Source organism: Lissotriton vulgaris, unplaced genomic scaffold, assembly GCF_964263255.1.
Source record: "Lissotriton vulgaris unplaced genomic scaffold, aLisVul1.2 SCAFFOLD_2504, whole genome shotgun sequence".
Classification (NCBI taxonomy): Eukaryota; Metazoa; Chordata; class Amphibia; order Caudata; family Salamandridae; genus Lissotriton; species Lissotriton vulgaris.
Window position 1 is genome coordinate 303,648 of NW_028249494.1, and position 21,371 is coordinate 325,018.

Below are 21,371 nucleotides of genomic sequence, written 5' to 3' on the forward strand. Positions count from 1 at the left end.
TTCTGTGCATGAAATATTTCTTCACTTATCTCTCAGTACATAAAGAGCCATGCCAGGGCCTGATCACGAAGCAATTCGTAGCACGGGGGACCAAAAAAAAGGAAAATAAGAGATCATTAGACTATGCAAACGATAATACTAACAGAAATGTTTGGGGAAAAAGAAACTTGGCTTGATGAAAAACATCACTAGGAATTCTCGGTTTCAACGATATGTTTAAAAATGCTGAAGGCTAAAACCAGGCCCATCAGATATTATTACGCTTTGCGTGCGTGGCCCTATTCCCCGATGGGACTTGTTTCCGGAATGCCGAGGAGGGTGTAGGATACAGTTATTGCAAACTCTCCAAAACCTACAGGCTCACAGAGGCCTCCACATTCAGAGTTTGCAGAGTTTCTCCAGCTCTTTATTCGGTCAATGGCAGCCAACTTCAGTGAGACTTTCAGGCATATTCTTGAGATGCCACGTGGTCAGTCAGCTATTATTGTCAAAGAACCCAGCTGCTGCATTTAAAATCAGCATTTTTTGGACGTCGGCAGGGATACACGTGTGAGGAACTGCAGGAACCATTTTTTAACTTCGTTTGGCTCGCGGAACTCTCACATAAGAGTAAAAACAGAAGTGTTGATTCTGGCAGCAGAGGTGCAGGACTGGCAACACCAATGCTGGAGAGCAATTTAAAGTTCTAAAGAACAAATCTGTACAACTAAACACCTCATATAATGTTTCAAGCAGAACTTTGCTATGCCACTGAAGAAATCACCCATAACGACTGCCGTCAAATAACACGATTGATTGCAATTCTCGGATATTTATTATTTGTCACATGCAATCTAATAAAGAGAGATAACTCTTTTTACTGTGCCTCTCCAAGCCCTCTTTTTAATAAGAGGTAGGTGGAATCTAATTGGTTTTATAAAAGGACCCTCACCCACGAGTACCACTGGTGGCATGCTTCATCCTCTGGGCCTTACCAAATACCCCTCGTGTGTTTGGGTAGGCTTGACGCTGTTGATTAACAGAGCTCTTTTTCAGAGGGTGCATCGGGATCTAAGATTAGAATTGCTTGTAGGTTTCCCCTATACTTATTATACACTCCTTTATACTGGGTGCCTTTGGCAAGGTTAAAAACAATAGGTGATGTCATTAGAGTATACAATGTACTCAGACATCTAGGGTCGACATGTTTCAGCCAATAGAAGTCGCATGAAAAAGGTTGTGTGGTTTTCTTTAGGACAGGATTCTTAGATCTCTAACTTTTTTATATTAATGATGAAAACTTTGTGTGTGGTCCATCATTCGTGATTCTTTCACCTCTGATTCACAAACCATACATGTGGAACTCATAGCTGCCAACGGTCCCGTTTACAGTCCCCAGAAGTTGGAGACTGTCCTGTGCAATGCACTAACCCTGGACACTCCTGGTAATTGCACTTCGTGTCACTCAAACATTCACAAGACATTTTAGTTCAAGTTTCTCCAGAAACCACCACAGACCAATGCTTCCTGAAGGTAATAGTGAGTGCCTAACTCAGAAAGTGCCAGGCTCTGCGTAGAGTTACTGTGATAACATAGACTAGCAAAAAAATGGTCAGGGGTTCTGCCCACTTAACCCTCCCATACCTGAGCAGGGGACATCCTAGGATGAAAAAGTAGCAACAAAGGGTACCGAAGGGATAGATCCAAATTTAATTCTCAAACAAGAAACAATTAATTCTCTTGTGAAACAGAAATTAAACATGAAAGAATTACATATATAAATTCATCAACACATATGAGCTGGCATCAAGGGAAGCACAATGACCGACAATCTATCTACAAAATATCACATATACATATATACAAATATACATCACATTTACAATATCAAGTACCTATGTACCCCAAACACAAGATATATATAAACAAAATATATATATATACCCTAATTCGGATCAGTGCCTCAACTCAATTTATAATGAGAGCACAAACCAATGGTAGTCCCAAAGGAAAAGCACCTGGGGGTTACTAAATCAACCCAGACTATATTTGTGTTGGTGCCAAGACAAAAATCAAACAAATTATTTGATGGTAGCAAGGGACTCCAATTGAAGTAAAAGGTGTTGACGCAGTCGCGGTCGCGTTTCAGCCAGATGATGTAGGCTTCATCAGGACAATGGGTACTCTGGTAACAACAATTATATACATATATTATACCATCTTCCTTAAATACAAATCCATAAACTCAAATCATATCACAGCTGCACTGTGATAACATAGAGCAGTAGCAGGTAGGCCGCGGCGCCGCTCCGTGGGCCGACAGGCTTAATTGTGTACTAAATTGTATGTTGAAAGGAAACGTGATACCCATGATCTATTTCAGTGACACTGTGTATTTTGTACCTCAGAAATTTGATGTAACACGATTCTCAGCACGTAGATGGCAATGCGGCATTACTCCGAGAGAAGGCGCAATCAAATTACAGTCAATTACTGGTTGTGCTTGCGGTTGTCAATCATGTAACAACACCCCTTACCAACAGCCGCAGCTGCCCAAAACCGGCTTCGCTGACCGCTGCAGGGCTGCGGGAGGTGCTGTAGTACCAGGTAAACAGGTTGAGGGAAAGGACTGGCCGTGGAGGGCACTGGGCGTTTCCCCGGTAGGCTGCCAGGGTGGGGGCAGGTTTTGGGCCCCCTCGGGGGCCGTTTTATTACTGGAGGTCGGCAATATTGGCCCCTGTAACAAAATCGTCCGAAACCGACCAGCGCAAACTGCTCGGCTGCACCCCCTCTTGCCCCCATGGGGGCCAGCCGAGCAGGTTGACAGGCACGGTTTCGGTTTCCAGTCCGGCCCTGGGGAAGGTGATAAATGATCTGTGTCCCTCTCAAGGCACTGAGGAGATATCTACAGGGTGCGGGGACACAGGACGTCACTGCCATATGTTGAGCATATATTTTAATAGTAGTACGAGTGGTCCTCAACCTCGCACACCTTTCAGTTTACGGAAGAATCTGCAGAAACTTTCGAAATACTTTTAATAAATATTCCTGAAACTGCAACATGTGCAAGAAATAGAGCTCGAGTGCATGAGGTAGCACTGTTCCCAAGGATGATATAAACTGCACTTACATGTACTGGTATGAGCAGCAATATAAAACAATTCAAACATTTGTGACAGAGGGACTATGGAGACATGAGGAGCACTGTTGGCCAATGGTTGTGAGGGAAGCCATTGAGAACGAGGTCACGAGGCATTAAAAAAGATAGTTGCGCTGGGTGCCATCTGCTGGTCCTGCGAGAGTGAATATGTAATGTCATTCACTTTGCTGTTTGAGATTGATAGTTTTGTCCAGTTGGGAAGGTGTTGTTATTGTTCTTGACTGTATTTGTATGTATGAACTTTAATAGTACATTGTTTATTTTATAATGCAAGTCACAATCCATGACAGTATTTTAAGTAGGCCGGAGTTCAATTATGCTAATTATGTGGGTTGGGTGGAGCTTTGGTGCAGTGGGTGTTGTACATTTTCAAGTAAGTAATTGATAGCTGTGCTGCAAAGTGTCCCTGGATTTTTTTTTAAATGTTGGCAAATTTGGGAATTCCCTTTTTTAAATGTTGGCAAATTTGGGAATTCCCTTTGCATTGTATATTTATTTGATATACTTAAGGCTTCATAGGGTCAGAGAGGTGGGAGGACCCTGTTGTCACACTTTCGTCAAGAGTGCATGTCCTTCCAGTAAACATGCGTCCTTACTTCCGCGCATCCTCTCGACCCTCCCTTTATTCGTTTGCTTGTTATAATGCAGGAAGCCAAGTTAACTCTTCAATTTTGCTTCTGACACCCCATCTTACCTTGATATGAGACTATTTCTCACATGGCCAACTAATTGCTGAAAATAAGGATGCCGTTTTGACATCACAGAAAAAACATTCTCAGTTTCTGCCGAAAGATGCACGCGCACTGGGTCGGAATGCCCAGTTTGGCATTCTAGCAATTGCCTGTGCTCTGAAATCTAGGGGACAGATTTAAAGCCAGAGGGACTATCCTGACCCTGGCCTGAATGCCACGATTGCTACCCTGCAGTCATACCCCCCTGCCAGTGGGAAAATGCACTTATCATGCAGAGCTTGATTTCCCGGCCTGGAACAACTATCATGCAAAGTGGGGAACAATTGCATTGTAAGCACCTGTGCGGTGAAGGCTTTGGGCACTATCAGGGCTTGAGTCGGGGGCACACGCAGGTACACTGCGTCCCCCCACTCTTTTTAAAGGGTGGACGCCGTCCCCCCTGCCAAGAAGTTGGGCCCCACAGAAATATGCTGAACTTGTCCTGGTGTAATTTTCAGACACTGGGACACGTTCAGCAGCACTTGCACGTTGCCTGCTTTCCATTCCCAGCAGCAACGGAGCCTTTTTTCACCTCCAGCTGGGCCGAAGTTAAGGGGTCATCCGGCCTCCTTTTGTTTGTATATCCTGACTGGGGGCCGCCTGGAACCTTATATTTACATGTAAATGCCACAGAGGGAAACAAAGGCACATGGCTTGCCTTCTCTTCACAGGTACTTAAGAGAGGCATGCTTTTGCCTTCGTCTGTCCCTGTATATAAATGCAGACACTGTAAGACTGTCAGATGGGTTAGTCTGTCCCAGTATTTACACAAATAATTTAAAAAGCACTATATTATTTCGTTTATAGCGCTGCATCATGATGTCATGAGGTCATTTGCACATTGTCTTACTTGTTCGGTCTCCTCACTTCTTTTTATAAGACTTGTGCCCTGGGCACTATGCTTGCATCGTGTGCGGTTTGAACACCGGAAATATGGGAATTTTAGCATTGCAGTAGTAATATTTGTACTAGGGCAATATGACTGTGGTGCTTAACATATGGAGTACTATGGTATCCCCCTTAAAACTTTCTTAATCCAGAAATGTTATTATAATTGTGGCTTCACATGCTAGGTAAAGTTGTAAATAGACCTATTGCACTGCTGAGCTCTGGACAGCTCCTTCACGAGGACGATGTTGCCTTTAAAAATTTACCATCTCTGTTCAAATCAAACATAAATATTCAGTGTCAAGAAATTCATATATGATTAAACGACATAATTAATGGTTTGTCTTGCTTGTCAAAACCACTTGAACACATTGGAAAATCTGCATGAGAATGAAAACATGCATACATATTAAACCCCATATATATATATACTAGCAGCCCGTCCCGACCTTGTCCGGGAGCATTCAGGCTTCCCCTACCCCCGCCTGCCCCGACATTGCCCAGCAGCCCGTGCCCCCGCCCCGTCCCCCGCCTGCCCCGACCCCTGGCTGCCGCAGTGTAAGGTGCGTTCACCTGTCTTCGTGGTGGATCTTGTGAACTTTCCTCAGCCGATCCCCGTCCCCCGCCTGGCCCGACACCCGCCTGCCCCGACATTGTACCCGGAGGCTTACCTGAGCCGCCGCTCCTCAGTTTACCGCTCCTCGCCTCTCTGCTCCTCACTGCGGCCCGACACCCGCCTGCCCCGACATTGTCCCCGGAGGCTTACCTGATCTGCCGCTCCTCAGTTTACCGCTCCTCGCCTCTCTGCTCCTCACCGCCTGTCCGCCGCCGCTCCTCCCCCGCGCCATGTCCGCCTCTCCGCTGCTCCCACCGCCGCTGGCCTCACGTCACCGCTCCTCCCCCGCTCCATGTCTGCCGCTCCTCGGACGCCTCTCCTCCCCGTGGTGACGTGAGCACGCACGTCGCGGCCGGCGCTACTTTGGGGGGGACTACTTAAAAAAAAAAATATAAATATTGTAAATAACGTTTTATTTTGACATTTATATAGCCTATAACCATCTAAACACCCTGACGATTTCAACGGTGTATCGGGTGTGTAGATTGGCGCAGTGGTTCCCGAGTTTACCCGCCTCAAAGTCTGAAAGTTCCTACTTTATTATAGTAGTATAGATATATGTATATATATATTCCATACAAAAAAGGTGTCGCGGCACACTTCTTGGATTTCAAACAGTTATTTATTTTCAAACGTGACAAAAAGCTCCTACGCGTTTCGAACTGTAGCTCCTGTTTGAAATCCAAGAAGTGTGCCGCGACACCTTTTTTTGTATGGAAAAAGCACGAGACACTGTCCCGGTCTCGACGCAGGCACCCGCTGAACAGTGCTCCTGCTGCTACTGGACAGTTCGTGTTGTTGATATATATATATATATATATATATATATACACACACACACACACATATATATATATAAATATATATGTATATATATATATTACCTACTGGCGGTCGCCAGTAGGTAGTTATAGTTAGGATTATTTTCAATGCAAAATCTCAACATTCTATTGTGAATAACTTTGGCGCCGGTTGAGGAATCTGCCTGAAAATTTCCTCAAATTTGCCTCGCGGCGCTCCGGTCCTTCCCTGAAAGTTTGGGGGGATTCGTGAAGCGGGGGCCGAGATAAAAGGGGGGTCCCAAAACGTGTTTTCCCCATGTTAATTTCCATAGGGCGGTCGACCTCACTTTTAGCCCGAACGGCTGAATGGATTTCCACCAAACTTGGCAAAATTGTAGGGACTGGTAGCCCGATGTGCCTTTGCTAGGTCTCAAGAAATGTGCTCCAGTGAATTTTGAGTAATTTAGGTTCAAAAAAATATATAAATATCTGTAAGCGCGCCCCGGTACGCGCACCGGGGAGCGTACCAGCGCGCAAACTCATACAAAGAGAGAGTCAATCATTCATGCATCTATGTGCTAAGTAATACCCCCACCAAACCATATAAACACTCATACTGATACTAAGAAAAACATCTAATAACCCATATACCTACACATTTAGCTACTCACCAACCCATGCAGCCACTTATACACAAAGTGAAACACTAACACATATATTTAAATATTTAAACATTACTCTCTAATAAATGTATTCACTAAGCAACACTCAATAAACCAGTTAACCAATCAAATTTCTTTTTTAAAAAGCATCCATGTAAACACTTATTTAAACATTTATTCTTCCATCAACTTTTACATATACAAATATAACACATATTTTTTTTTTAAAAAGACACACATTCACTGGATGGTGTCATCAGTGATGTCATGAGTGATGTCACTGACCATGTCATGAGTGATGTAATATGTGACGTCATAAGCAGTGCATTGCACGCGCAAGTTATAGTGAGTCCAACTAAGTATAACGTGTGAATTTCAATGGTTTCATGCGAGTAAAATTTCCAGCTAACTATAACTGATGTGAAACCTACGTTTTTTTGTGTGAATTTAATAGGTTTTCTAAATGCTAATTCCTAACTATAACTGGTGTGAAACCTATGTTTTTTTCAGTGAATATATATATATAATTTTGTGAGGCATACCCTTTTAAATTCAAATGGGAGGTACTAATAACCATGTGACCGATGATGCTATTTAAAGTTACTTCCTTCCTCCTAAACATGACATGTGATCAAGCCTCGGCTGAGGTGAAACACGTCATGGCGACTGGTGGGCTGTTATTCTTTATCACGAATAAAATTCACTGGTAACGAGAGCACGGAGTCTGTGGCTTTACTCAACTTCCGTTCCTGCTGCACGGCGTGATACTGCTACGCTGTGCTGTGTTGTGTCGGACTGAGCGCAATATATATATATATATAAATATATAAATATATATATATATATATATATATATATATATATATATATATATATATATATATATATATATATATATTATTTTTATGTCAAATCTTTTTATTGAAGAACATAAACACATACCATAGTGTAAAACACATGCCAGGCAGTTGATGTTAGCAATCATTTATTGGCCATGCAAGGCACATATTAAAAGCAACTGTCATCTTGCATCAAATATCCTACACCCCATATTTTAATCTTGGCTAATAGTCTATCGCTTACAAATGATTGGCGGTCTGTCCTTGGGTTTTTATTAGAATAACGTTCTGGGATTCAGCTTCAAATGTATATGACGGTGTCTTATTTCAGAACTATGTTGGGGTGTATTCTTACAGTATCAACTTAAAGCCCTTCTTGTATGACGTCCATTGTCCAACCAACCCCCTCCGTACAAGTGTTCTGTCCTTGCCATTAGGAAGTGTCTGTAAAATACCAGCCACTTTGTTATGACTAGTCAAAATGGATGTGATAAGGGAATACAGAGTAACAGCACGGAAGTTTTCCTGGCCACGAGTGACTAATGGTGCTTCTCTGCACAGCCTCTTATTTAACATCAATTTTAGATGTTAAAGCCCAAATCTCTGGATAGAACTACTCATGGTGACAACTTCGTCTTTGTACAGCTGCAGAATTCCATCTTTGCTTCAGCTCCACAAAATGACCTCATCACAGCACGGCAGAGTTGCCTGGCCACTGCGTCACCAGCACATTGTGTTCTTGTTTATTTACGATCGCTGAAACGTTCATATCCTTTTCCAAGTCTGCAGATTAAATTGATGTACCGTCCACCGCAGATATGATCTATTTTACCAGATTTCATCCAAGCGGTGAATTCGTGTGCCTTTTAAAAAACGTTGCTCCTTAGTTCCAAGTCTGTTTATATCTTCAGAACCTAAAATGATCTGCTCTTCCCTTTTCGACTCTCCCTTGAGCTTGACGTCATCTGCAAACATTAACAATGGTGTATTTGTCTTTTCTTGGAGACACTGTGGAACCTCGCTTTTTTTTACCTCTTTCTATTGCTTAATATTTTACAATACACAATAAGTGAGCTGCAATTCTTCCTATATACAGGTGTTTGGGAAGGACCTGTACCTGGACTGATTCAGCCAATCAGCTTCATACGTGCCTGTCGCGTATTCAGAGGCAATTTTGAGCTAAACTGGGAGGCAAAGCACTCCTGGTTGGGCATCTTCACATTAACAGGCTGGTGATGCTCTCACTGCAGAGCGGGGGAATCGGGTTCCTGTATCCAAGTGAGGTCATGTGGCCGCCATGATCACACCCCGATGAGCAGATTCTATAGGTTCAGGCATGCAGAAATAGTCCACATGGGTAACTTCAGCACTGCCAGTGATTAGTGCCTGCTCAGCTCTTTGAAGTTCAGCACAGCACCAAGTCATCCTTAACTAATTGTCATTTTTTTCCTGCTAAAATAAGGGCAACCCCGCCTTCCCATCGCGACCAAGCACAAAGATTTTCAAAGACCCTTTGTTGCTCACTTTCCAACAGGCAAGTCCATCAATTTCTTGTTGATTTCAGCCATAGCCTGTTGTCAACGTCTAATGGCCACTTCATAAAACGTTTTGTAGTAGTAAAGTACTAGCTACCACTGTAAAAACCGGAACTGGCACATGCAGTTCACACATCTTCATTGAGAGAAGCACAATATAAGGATCTTTGTGGCCGCAAATCCCATTCACTACTGCAGAACATCCACCATATCCGTGGAATTACGCGCAGTAGTACGTTTGGTAAAGGGGCATAACATCGGGCCCAAGTCACAAACCGCATTTTGAAGTACATAAAGTACGTCTCAAGTAGAACTATTTACATACTACCGCATGCAATTAAAAAATCAGCGATTGGTGATTTCCACCCTTGCCTCTCCCGTCTTTCTTTTTCTGCTCACGTAGGGATTCATGTTAGTACTAAATGTTTCGAGGCACCAAGGAGAGAGGTGGGAAAATGTGGAATATTAACTACAAAATGGAGGGGGATAGGGGAACATTAGGTAGGGGTATTGAGGGAGACATGCTGCCAAAAAACGCACACCCACATAAGAATAAGGGAATTGCAATTCACAAAATACACATCTAAATGTACCACAGCCCTGATAATGTCAGACAACCACTGCCAAAGCCAATAGGCCGCATCTATGCAGGATCTATTGGCTTTGTCAATATATTTTAACCATGTTGTACACCAAGCGTGGCTCCTGTTCAGCATGGCTAAAAGTTAGTGGTATAGAGGAGAGTGACATAGAGTGGAGTGGAGTAAAGTGTTGTAGTGTGTAGTCGCGTAGAGTGAAGTAAAGTGTTTTGGAGTGGCGTAGAGCAGTGTAGAGTGTCGGGAGTGGAATACAATGTTGTGGAGAGGAATAAAGTGTTGTTGAGTGGAACAAGTGCTGTGGAATGAAGTGTTTTAGAGAGGAGTGGTATAGAGTGGAACAGAGTGTCGTAGAATGGAGTGGGCTAGAGTGAGTGCCGAAGAGTGGCGTAGACTGGAATAGGAATGGTGTAGTGTGGAGTAAAGTGGAGTGGTATAGAGTGGAGTGGATTAGAGTGTCATAGAGTGAAGTGGTATAGAGTGAAGTAGTGTGTCATTGAGTTGAAAGGTGTAGAGTGGAGTGGCATAGATTGGAGTGACGTAGAGTGGAATGGAGTAGAGTGTTGTGGAGTGGCATAGAGTGGAGTAGAGTTTCATAGAGTGAAGTGACAAAGAGTGTAGTAGAACATAGTGTTGTGGAGTAGAGTGTCAGGCAGCGGCATAGAATGGAGTGCTATAGAGATAAGTGTTGTAGAGCAGAGTATAGTGTCATGGAGTGGAGTGTGGAATAGTGGAGTGGCATGGAGTGGCATGGAGTGGAGTAACGTGTCATAGAATTGAGTGGTGTAGCGTGGAGTGTTGTAGACGGGAGTAGAGTGGAGTGGCATAGAGTGTCATTGAGTAAATTGGCATAGAGTAGAGTTTTGTAGATTGGAAAAGACTGTTGTAGACAGTCATAGAGTGGAGTTGTTTGGATTGACGTAGGGTGGAGTGTTGTAGAGTGGAGTGGCATAATGTGGATTTGAGTTTCATATAGTTGAGTGAAGTAAAGTGTTGTGGAGTGGTGTAGTGTGTTGTAGAGTAGAGTGGTGTAGAGTCAAATGGCTTAGGGTAGACTGTTGTAAAGTGAAATAGAGCATTGTAGAGTGTCGTAGATTTGAGTTGTGTAGCGTAGAGTGGAGTGTTGTAGAGTGGAGTGGCATAGAGTATCATAGAATGTTGTGGCATAGAGTGGTGTATACATGGATTGGTGAACAATGGTGTGGAGTAAAGTGTTGTAGAGTGGAGTATAGTGTCTAGAGTGGAGAGGCATATAGTGGCGTAGAGTGAAGTGGCTTAGAGTGGATTAGAGTATCATAGAGTGGAGTATAGAAGAGTGTAGAGACAGAGTATCATAGAGTGAAGTGGTGTAGAGTGTCATGGAGTGGTGTGGAGTATAGTGTCATATAGTGAAATGGCGTAGAGTAGAGTGGTGTTGAGTGTCATAGAGTGGAGTAGCGTAAAGAGTTGTAGATTAGAGTGAAGTGGCAAAGACTAAAGTATAGTAGCGTAGAGTGGCATTGTGTGAGTTGAAGTGATTCATATGGTATGCATGGGTTCAAAGCCACTGCTTCTGTGTGTGGAATCAGAAGAAAAAAAATCAAACAAAAACCTATGGGTGGTTACTTTTTTAGCAGGTAAAGCCACACACCATATGCAAATCATGGGTATACAAACAAGCATGAAACTGCTGTCTTGACGTTATTATCACTGTAGGCTATGTTATGGTTTGGTTTTGTCCTTTTACTTTTGATCTCCCTCTGGGGTTTGAGGCGATTTTACGGACATTGTTGTTTGGCACTGGCTGACGATGCAGCAATATAACTGGCTCCTCTGCTGTGTCCCTCCGCGCAAACCAAGGCAGTCTCTCTGTCAATAAACGTAACCGTCATCTTGTTCTTTTCACTGCAGCGCCAGGCTGCTCTGTCCCTGCGGAATGTGGAGCACGTGCCAAGAGCACACTCCTTTCACAAGGTACTTTACTCTAGTATTGGGCAGATGATTTATTGGCTATACTTTTATGGTAATAAAATAGCTGTTGATAATAGAAAACTTTTTTAGATTTAATTTTCAAAACAAATAAATCATATGTGTATAATTAGAGAATACTTTTTGAGATGAGTATGTTCTGGGCGATCGGAGGGCTGCAGGGACAGTAAACAGACAACATGGAGGGTGGAGATAAACACGCGGACGAAATGAGCATATAGATGGCAGTCGGAGGGGCCGGGTATGTGGCATTAGGACCAGAGCTGCCGACATTTGAACTGAGGATCCAGATTCAAGTTCTGGTGATGGCTGAACATCCTATGATTCTGGGCACAACTATTGCCCTCTGCCTAAAACATTGTTATTGTGATTGTGTGTGATAAAATATAAGTGATGCTCAAATGTAAAGTGCTCTGATCCTCCCGTGGCTGAGATCCTGCTATGTAAAAAAAACAGAAGCACAAGAGAGAGCCATGTGGGGGAAGGGGAAAGGAACAGACCAGCGAAGCACTAACTTTTGGGTTACACAGAAGCACATTCTTTAGCAGCAACAGGGGAGAAAGAGGCATACCAGGAGGACAGATGGATGAGACATGAACTCTCATTGAGTGCTTCAAGAAAAAGAAAAAAAGAGTTCCTGCAAAGCAACCCCTCGTGGAAGAAATGACGAAGCAATACTGGGAGGTGGTAAACAGGCTATGCTCCATCGGAGGGACAAAGACATGCTGGAGGGTTTAAAACGAATAGAGCCAATGCATACAAAGAAAACAACTGTGAGTGACAAAACAAAAGGCAGTGGTAGGCCATGGGCCGAGTGCATTCTAGGTCAGCTTTCTGAATGTCCCCAATATGCTTTTGATACCAGATAGCTGTGCTGTCTGGTAGGCTTCAGCATAAAAGAATTAAATATACTCCAGCTCATCCTTGGAGCAAGTCAAACATTGCACATGGGTGACCACTGGTACTGCTGCACAGTCCCATAGAAAAATATGGAGGCAGGGGATTCATTTTAAACTAACACACCATTCAAGTAATTCATGTTATTAATTTTAAATAAGTTCTATTAGCATTAGAAATGTTTCTACCTATGCAAAAAAAGGAAGCAGGGAACTCTGGGTAGTTCTCAAGTTTAGGTGGAGAGCAGGTCCTTTATATGGTGTACCCAGCAACACTTTGAATCTGCTCACCTGTAATGCCTGTTTTTCTAACAGTTTTTAAGCATGGGATTAGGAAAGTGCCATCCACGCCGAACTGGAAAGTGACACAGCATTTTGCCATTTTTACAGCAAGTACCATCCTGACCGAGCTGAAAAATGACAATAGACATTTACCTCAGTGTTATAGCTTTGGATTGGTAAAATACCAACCAAGTCAAGGTGAAGTAAATAAAAGCAACCCCTGACACGTATTTCGCTCTATATAAAAGTATTTAAATTAATTGAACATAAAACTTGCTACCATGTTTACTATTAAATAAACAAATAAGCAAATGCTAGTGAGGACGGGTATTTTTAATTGTTGTTTACAAATTACAATTTATACATTTTTTATGCTGAAATTATTTTATAATGTAATACTAATTTCATTTGCGGAGGTATTGTTTTATATTTTTCATGTTTTTCTATGTTGATAGTAATTATTTTAAATAATGTTATATCTATAATTTACTTTAAAGTATTTGAATTAACTATTTAAAAAATTATCTTAATAAAATCGACTTTTACTTTCCTTTAGAAAGCATTCAGCCCTGGTGATGGATTGCTCCACCACTAGGTGTAAGGATACTAATAGTATTATTACAATCGTAAAGTCAGTCATAGGAGGTTCCATCGCCTTACGTGATGAGATGGAGACATGTAAGTCTCCACTTGGAAATGGTGGCAGGCAAAACAGCGGAGAGTTACACCTAGGAGTACATCTACACATGAGCAGATCTACAAATGTAAAATTACCTTTGTGAATCAGGCCCTCAATATATTTCCTTGTACGTGGGATCCACTTCAGCAGCGTGGTCCTGCTTCAGAAGCAGGGTCCTTTACTCATCTTTCACTGCCCCCGTACACTGTATTCCTCCCTGAATTGCACTTTTGTATTGTAATATAAGGATGTTGAATAATACATACGTGTGAAAATGCTCTATTGCTTTTTATGCGTTTATGTATGGATAGTGGTTGATTATCGATGATTGATAATGAATAATCAACTGTATCAGGTTGATTCATTTAGTGTCTTGGAAGTGGAGAGGAGAGTCGCCCCACACATACACACACGCACATGCATGTGAACAAACGCCACACAATGCAACAATATCTGCACTAAATATAGAAAGCAATCAAACAATGTAAAGATTCAAACAATGCCACTGTTTAAGAGCGATGGTTCATTTTTGTAAGCTGTGATGAAAGTAAACTGACTTTACTAGACCATGTTTATGTCTTAAAAATACATGGGAACAAGCACATCCCAAAAAAAGTCTTCCTGGGTGCTCCATCTGCATCAACTCTCCTGTGACACCAAGCCGTGATATACAGTTTTTTAATAGCTTTTATTTTCCCCATGTGCCTTGCTACAGCTGTTTTAGTTCTTTGAGGGTTGGATTTTTTCTCATCTGTAGATAATGTGACTCATTGCCCTGTAGTCATTTGATTCAGATCTTGGTGCTGCGCTAGACTAACTGGCGGCTCTCGCCTTTCTCCCTCTCTCTTTTCTCTGTGTGGCCCCCCTCTCCCTGCATCTGGCCTGTTGGACTACAAGGTGGTTCTGTGAAGGGAAGGAGCTGCATAGCTCTCCAGACTTCCAGATCTGCTGTGAGGACGGAGACTTGCATTCGCTGGTCATCACCGAAGCCTTCGAGGAAGACACCGGGCGCTACAGCTGCGTGGCCACCAACACCACTGGCACGGACAGCACTTCCGCAGAGGTGTTTGTGGAAGGTACAGCAATGGGGCAGATATGTGCACCTGTATATGCGTCCGCTAGGCACAGAGGACAGCCTCAGGTCCCACAGTGGTTATGTGCTCATGCACAAGGAGGGCTCAGCCAATCAGGAGAGACAAGCACACTGTGGTGTAAGCCTGCAACGCCAGTACATAGCTGTTAATAAACAAAGCAAACTAGAAAGAGTAATATCACTTTATACACTGTGATAATGTCAGCCTTGTAGTTTTTTGAGTTGTTGACCTTAACGTAAATGGACCCTTGACCACAAACTGGGTATGTGTAGAGATTCAAAGAGGGCGGATAGAAGGTGGGGGGTACATTTTAGGGCACCATCTTCCAATATGCAGTGTCAAATTCGAAATACAAAGTGAGGATAGTTTAAGGCTGAAAAGGTAAAATAGAATATAAAAGTATAATTTGTGGTTTTGGCGTCAAAAATAATTAAACAGCAGAAAAAACACCTGCAAACTGTTGTGATGTAAAGGGTATGAGCACGGCATTGCACATTCCTTTATTATGTTCGATCCAGCGGTGATGACCAGGTGGGATAATAAAGTTACTGTATTATTACGCTTAGATTGAATGTTTCCCTGGATAAAAGCAGGCATAACATGCAGAAACTGATTTACAGAATACTTTTATACAATTTTGCCATGCAATTGTCACCAGCTTTTTGTTAAGGGTAATGGCAAAACTTTTTGCATGAGTACAACTATTTTACTCTGCCACTGATGAGGTAAAACTGCATCACCCATAGCGACATGTCCCCTTGCAGTTTCAGTGAGACAAAATGTAGTACGTGTGCAAAAAAGGTGGAAAGGAATCACTAGCTAAAGTCACCGTCACGGAAAAAGAAGAGTGCGGTTTGCAGTAGCGGGAGAACTGTCAGGTTAAAAATATAAGTCTGCCCTTCCCAGCAGATCTGTAATTTACAAATTGGCCTACTTAATTTGAATTTCACAAAATATATTCAGTCACCCAGACGGTGGCTGAATAGATTTGAAAAGTGGCAGAGGATGTTTAGCTCCATTTTTAGGACTTGCTCGACAGTGCATATACGTGCCAACCTATTGGTACTCATTCCTTAAAATATAAGTAGAGCGGCATTTAGATGTCCCCAGTGCAATATTACACTCTGTCTTTATGCTATTGGCTGTTTGGTATAACTTTCCACGACCTATGGATTGCTTGCATTGAAATGCAAAAGAGGCTATTTTACCATCTCAAAATTACACTGAAATACCACAGGCTAAACTAGTTTTCTCATATTTGTACATTGAATACCGAAAGCGATTGTTTAATATGTAAACATATAAAATAGTGTGCCATCAGTTTGGTCAATTTTGTGCCATGGTAATATTTGTAGCACATCCTGATTGCCCCATGCGTTATTACAAACTCAACAAAGACGGGGCAGGAGGGGACTGCTGCATTTTGGCACCTGTTCAGAACCTGTCGTAATATTGCCTCAGATGTCAACAGATAACAACTGTTTAAATAGTTATAGCATGGGCAATGCTAGGCCATCTGCTCGCGATGAGTACATTTCACCGTTTTGGGGCATGTACTTGCCTGCAGGGCTGAATGGTGTGAGTCAGATGGCACTGCTGCTCCGACACGCCCCTAAATTGAAGGATTACCAATTACCTTGTCAAATTCGTGATATTGCACGCGTGGTGGCTGAAGGGAGATGCATGCATAATGGTTACTAAGACATGAATCAGGTGTGTGTCTGGGGTGCGCGCAAATAAACCAAGCACTTTTCAGGCTACTGTGGTCACGTCAGAGACAGCTGTGTGCAGTGTCATTTCTTTCTCACAAGACAGCTGCACTTCAAAGCGAGTCTCTGCCCCAGGGGCACTCCTTTGCTCACTTCTGCTCTTGTGCGTGGAAGGGCACACAGTGGCAGTGTTAGGCATATACTTTTATTTGGGTTCACTTTAGATATATGTTTTTCTATCGGGATATAAACAACACTGCCCTAGATTTGGACTAACCCAAATAGGGCATAAGAATAGGGGTTACCATGGTGGGTAGTGGAAATTGTACTTAGAAATAGGTCAGTTGTCACAGGGTGGGAAGAATGCGATTGTGTCAATGATACCACATCTGTCTTTGTAGGGGAACATCACTTACAACGCATTTTTTACAACGCACTACCATTACATCGCAACCATTACAACGCATACCATTACAATGCATTGCGCTGGGGGGCGCTCTAGGATAGGGAATACATTTAATTTACTATCCAACACCTTCCCTGCTATCCACGGGGACTGGAGTTGGAATAGTAAATTAAATAATTCACTATCCAGCGCCTAAAAGTATTATGCGTTGTAATGAACTGCGTGGTAAAAACCGCGTTGTAAAGGCATGCGATGTAAAAGCATGCGTTGTAGTGACACCAATCCGTCTTTGTAATAAGCTCCGACATTCTAGAACTCATAGAGAGCGCCATCTTGTTCTCTTAGACCCGTGAGGTGGCTAAGGTTTCACCCACCTCAATGCACCTTTCCAAGCTTATACAGGCAGCAGAGGCTGCGACCCCCGGGTCACATGTGAGGAGGGAGCCAGCTGATGGGGAGGAATGGAGGTTAGAGCCCCCAGCTGCCTCCTACTTGTGTCCTGCTTCCTCACTTTTGAAGTCGCCCTAAAGACAGTGACAGTGGGGCTGCCCCTGAAAGAAGAATCAAGTATAAAGGGCTACTCTACTCCAAGGCTTTTCAGCCACTGTTCTGTAAGTGGAAATAGGAGCGGTCAGCATAGGGCCTCTGACCCCCTCAGGATCCTATATATTGCAGATGTGTTCTTTTCTTCTGTGTGATGCAACTTCCTAGTAATGACCGGGTCTTTGTCAGGATTGGATGACAATTACGCCCCTTCGCCTTGGGTCATGTGGGCAAATAGGGTCTGGTGCCTTTGGCACTGTGGGTAAACAGTGCCCTGAGCCCTTAGGACTGTGGGTAAACAGGGTCTTGTGCCTTCGGCACTGTGGGTAAACAGGGTCCTGTGCCCTCGGCACTGGCGGCAAACAGGGCCTGGTAATATTGGCACTGTGGGTAAACAGGGTCCTGTGCCTATGTTACTGTGGGTAAACAGGGTCCTGTGCCCACGTTACAGTGGGTAAACAGGGTACCGTGCCCACGTTACTGTGGGTAAACAGGGTCCTGTGCCGCGTTACTGTGGGTAAACAGGGTCCCGTGCCCGCGTTACTGTTGGTAAACAGGGCCGGTGACATCGGCACTGTTAGGTTTCATTCAATTCCAGGAAATCAGCAGTGGAGCCTGGTAGATTGCCCGTCATGCTATGAGAGGAATCAGTGGACCTTTCTATACTTATGAGGCAGCCGCTTGTGGTTAAATTATTGGGGCCCCTATCCAGATTTTGCTGCAGTGCCCTTTATTTTGCTTTATCCCACTGGACACCACATTACAATATCGACCCCAAGTGGCAAACAATGAGGTGTATTCCTGAAGCTGACGGGCAGTCTCTGGCGTCCCAATGTGAGAAAACAGACTGAAATGTGAATTCAAGTGTACTGACCTGTAAGGTTGCCTCTCTGAGTAGTTTTGGCCAGTAGTGCCCATCTAAGCAGCGTGTTTGCAATGTAGCTAGAGTCACACACACACTAGTGCCCAGCCAAGAGTGGAGAATGGCTGATGTCAGACTATGGGTGTGAGTGTGAGAGAGATGATATGGCGTCTGCCTGCAGGTTAGCAGCGGAAGCACAATGTCTCATGTTTGACTCAAGATGACCTCATAACAAGACTGTGACTCTGCTCTCTTTTCTCAGGTACAAGTTCCTCCGATTCAGAAAGCGAAGGTTACTCGTTCAAGCCAGGAGTCATGCCGCAGTAAGTACGATCAATCACAAACATCACAGATTTTCTCTAGGTTGCAGCTACCAATCAAGTGAGACTGGCTTCCAAAGCTCACAAATGAGCAATTGGATGGAGGGGCAGGGTTCAAAGGGGACACTACTTCACTGTCGTCTGGGGGTATTCAAAGATATTGGAGTAGACGACTCACTCACTTTACTGTGACATGCTTCTTCATCGGACCACCAGGGCAGACTCAAACAAAAGAAGGTTTTTGGGAGTTCTTAGATAATATCTAACTGGATAATGCAGGGTCCAGATGAACAATTGAGTGAAAGATTTAAAAATACCTCAGAAGGGAAACAACACTTACAACGCAACTTTTACAACGCACTACCTTTACAACGAAACTTTTACAACGCAACATCCATTACAACGCATACCATTACAACGCAACCATTACAAAGCATGTCACTACAACGCATACCACTACAGCGCATGTCATTACAACGCAGTCATTACAACGCATACCATTACAACGCATACCTACACTATCCAACACTTACCCTACTGTTGCAACCCCTGGAGTTAGAATAGTAATTTTTACCCCTACACTATCCAACACTTACCCTACTGTTGCACCCCCTGGAGTTAGAATAGTAATTTTTACCCCTACACTATCCAATACTTACCATACATTCAATGTAATGGTATGCGTTGTAATGGTATGCGTTGTAAATGTAGTATGCGTTGTAGTGGAATGCGTTGTAAAGGTAGTTTTAAAGAATTTGTTGTAATGGCATGCATTGTAATGGAATGCGTTGTAATGGATGTTGCGGTGTAAAAAATGCATTGTAAAGGTATGCATTGTAAAAGTATGCGTTGTAACGACATACGTCCACCTCACGATATAACCAAAAGGATTCTTTAATAGTAGGGTACTGGGAGTATGGTTAAAAAGTATTACAAGGTTGTGACTGAGATTCTACTGCTCAATTAACCTTGAATTTAAAGTGCCAACATGTTTCAGCCCACGCAATGAGTATGGTCAGATTTGGGGCCTTCTTCAGGGCTGTATGCATATTCCTGCTTGAAAACTACACATGCATTCCAAGTGGATATATGAGGCCTAAGGCTCTCACCTGAGTCAATACTCCGTAGTTGGATCAAACTCTATTTTTGGGTTGCTCAGGGGACATGCGTATCTGGCACCTGGTGCCGTCCTATAGTCTCATTTGTGTCAAGGTACGAGCACTGCCTATGTACCTACCGATTCCTGATGCTCTGCTCAGTTAGATATTATCTAAAAACTCCCAAAAACCTTCTTTTGGTTGAGTCTGCCCTGGTGGTATCACCCTACCAGGGTGTGGATAGGCGCGGATGATGAAGCATGTCACAATAAAGGGAGTGATGCATCTACTCCAGCATCTTTGGATACCCCTGGAGGACAGGGAAGTAGTGGACTCTTTGGACACTGCCCCTACATCCAGTTGCTTTTACGTGAGATAGGGATTTATAGGGGAGAATGTGACTGGATAGGGAATCTACTGCTCTCTTCTAGTGAGATAAACACCTGCATGCAAGCCTGAGGCATGATATCAAAAAGTGGTTCCTTTAAGAGGTGGGTACGCCTACCTCTTTCAAATGCTCCATTCTGAGATAAGGACAATTGGATTTGTTTGTTCTCAGATTTTTAAAGTGAATTCTCGTTCTTATCTCTAAAGCCTCAGTTTTAAGTTTGTCTTCTTGCTTTCTCATCTTTATCGTCTTTCTTATAATGATATTATCCTGGGCCATATCTTTCTTACATCTGTCACCCACTCATCTTCCGTTTCCACCTGTTCTCTCCGTAGCCCAGCCCCAAAATAAAAGGCCCCCCACTTTGAAGCACATGGAACAAAATGTCCTGGCGAAATGAGCGAACCGGCCCTTTCTATTAAGGAGCCAGTGGGAATTGTTTCACCGAGGAAGATGCTTCAGAATGATGCATTTTACAGCATGGTTTTTAAAAGAATTTGACCCAAAGCTTCGCTTTAACCAGTATTACCTTTTATCTTTTATTTATTCTTTCCTTTTATTTGTGTCTTTTTTTCCACTTTATGTATCCTTCTTTTCTCCCATTCCAATCTCCTCTCATTTCTTCTTTCCATCTGTCTTCTGTCCACTTTACTTTCACTTTGTGAATTCTTTTTAGCCTTCTATCCATCTTTATTTTCCTGTTTTATGTTCTTTGATGCTTTCCTTCTTTATTCCCATTCTTCAATTCTGTCCATCTCTCACCTTGTCTCTCATCCCTCTTTCTTTTCGTATTCCTTCCACTTGTTAGTTCTTTCTTTTCTTCCTTCTCTCTCTCACCTGTGTCTCATTTCTTCCTTCAATATTCAATTCTATAGTTCTGCTTCACTTCTTTATTTCTATCTTCCCATTTTTGTTTCTTTGCGCCTCACTTTTTTCTTTTGACATCTTTTTATCTAAGCTTCATTCTTTCCTTCTCTCTCCCATCCCTTTTCTCGTTCCGTTAATCTCTCCTTCTCTCTGTTCTTGTTTGTGCCTTTGTTCCATCTTGCTTCCCTTTAACTTTCCTTCTTTCCTTTCTTATTTGCATGCGTATTTCCTTCCTTCATGCTATCTAACTGCATTTGCCTCTTATTTGTTCTTTGCCATTGAAGAATTGTTTCGCATTTTGTCACATTTTTAATCTTCTGTGAAGCTCCCTCCACCCTGCCCATTCCAAAGTTGTTCCAGGAAATGTATTCTTCCAGTATGTATAACTTTCTCCTTCTGTTTAACAATTACCTGCAAGACAGAGAAGAAAGGTAAGAAGGGCAATAAAACAATTTAGTCTGTCCCTGGCACC

General features: G+C 42.9%; 1 long non-coding RNA gene across 3 annotated transcripts in view; it reads left to right on the top strand.

Annotated features, from left to right (window-relative positions):
* LOC147663558 (uncharacterized) overlaps positions 1-21,371 on the top strand; it is a 134,879-nt gene that overhangs the window by 88,373 nt on the left and 25,135 nt on the right. For all 3 annotated transcript variants that reach the window (XR_015305293.1, XR_015305295.1, XR_015305294.1), the window contains exons 2-3: positions 14,511-14,689; positions 18,490-18,550. This is a non-coding gene — a long non-coding RNA (uncharacterized LOC147663558). The remainder of the gene's footprint in view (positions 1-14,510; positions 14,690-18,489; positions 18,551-21,371) is intronic.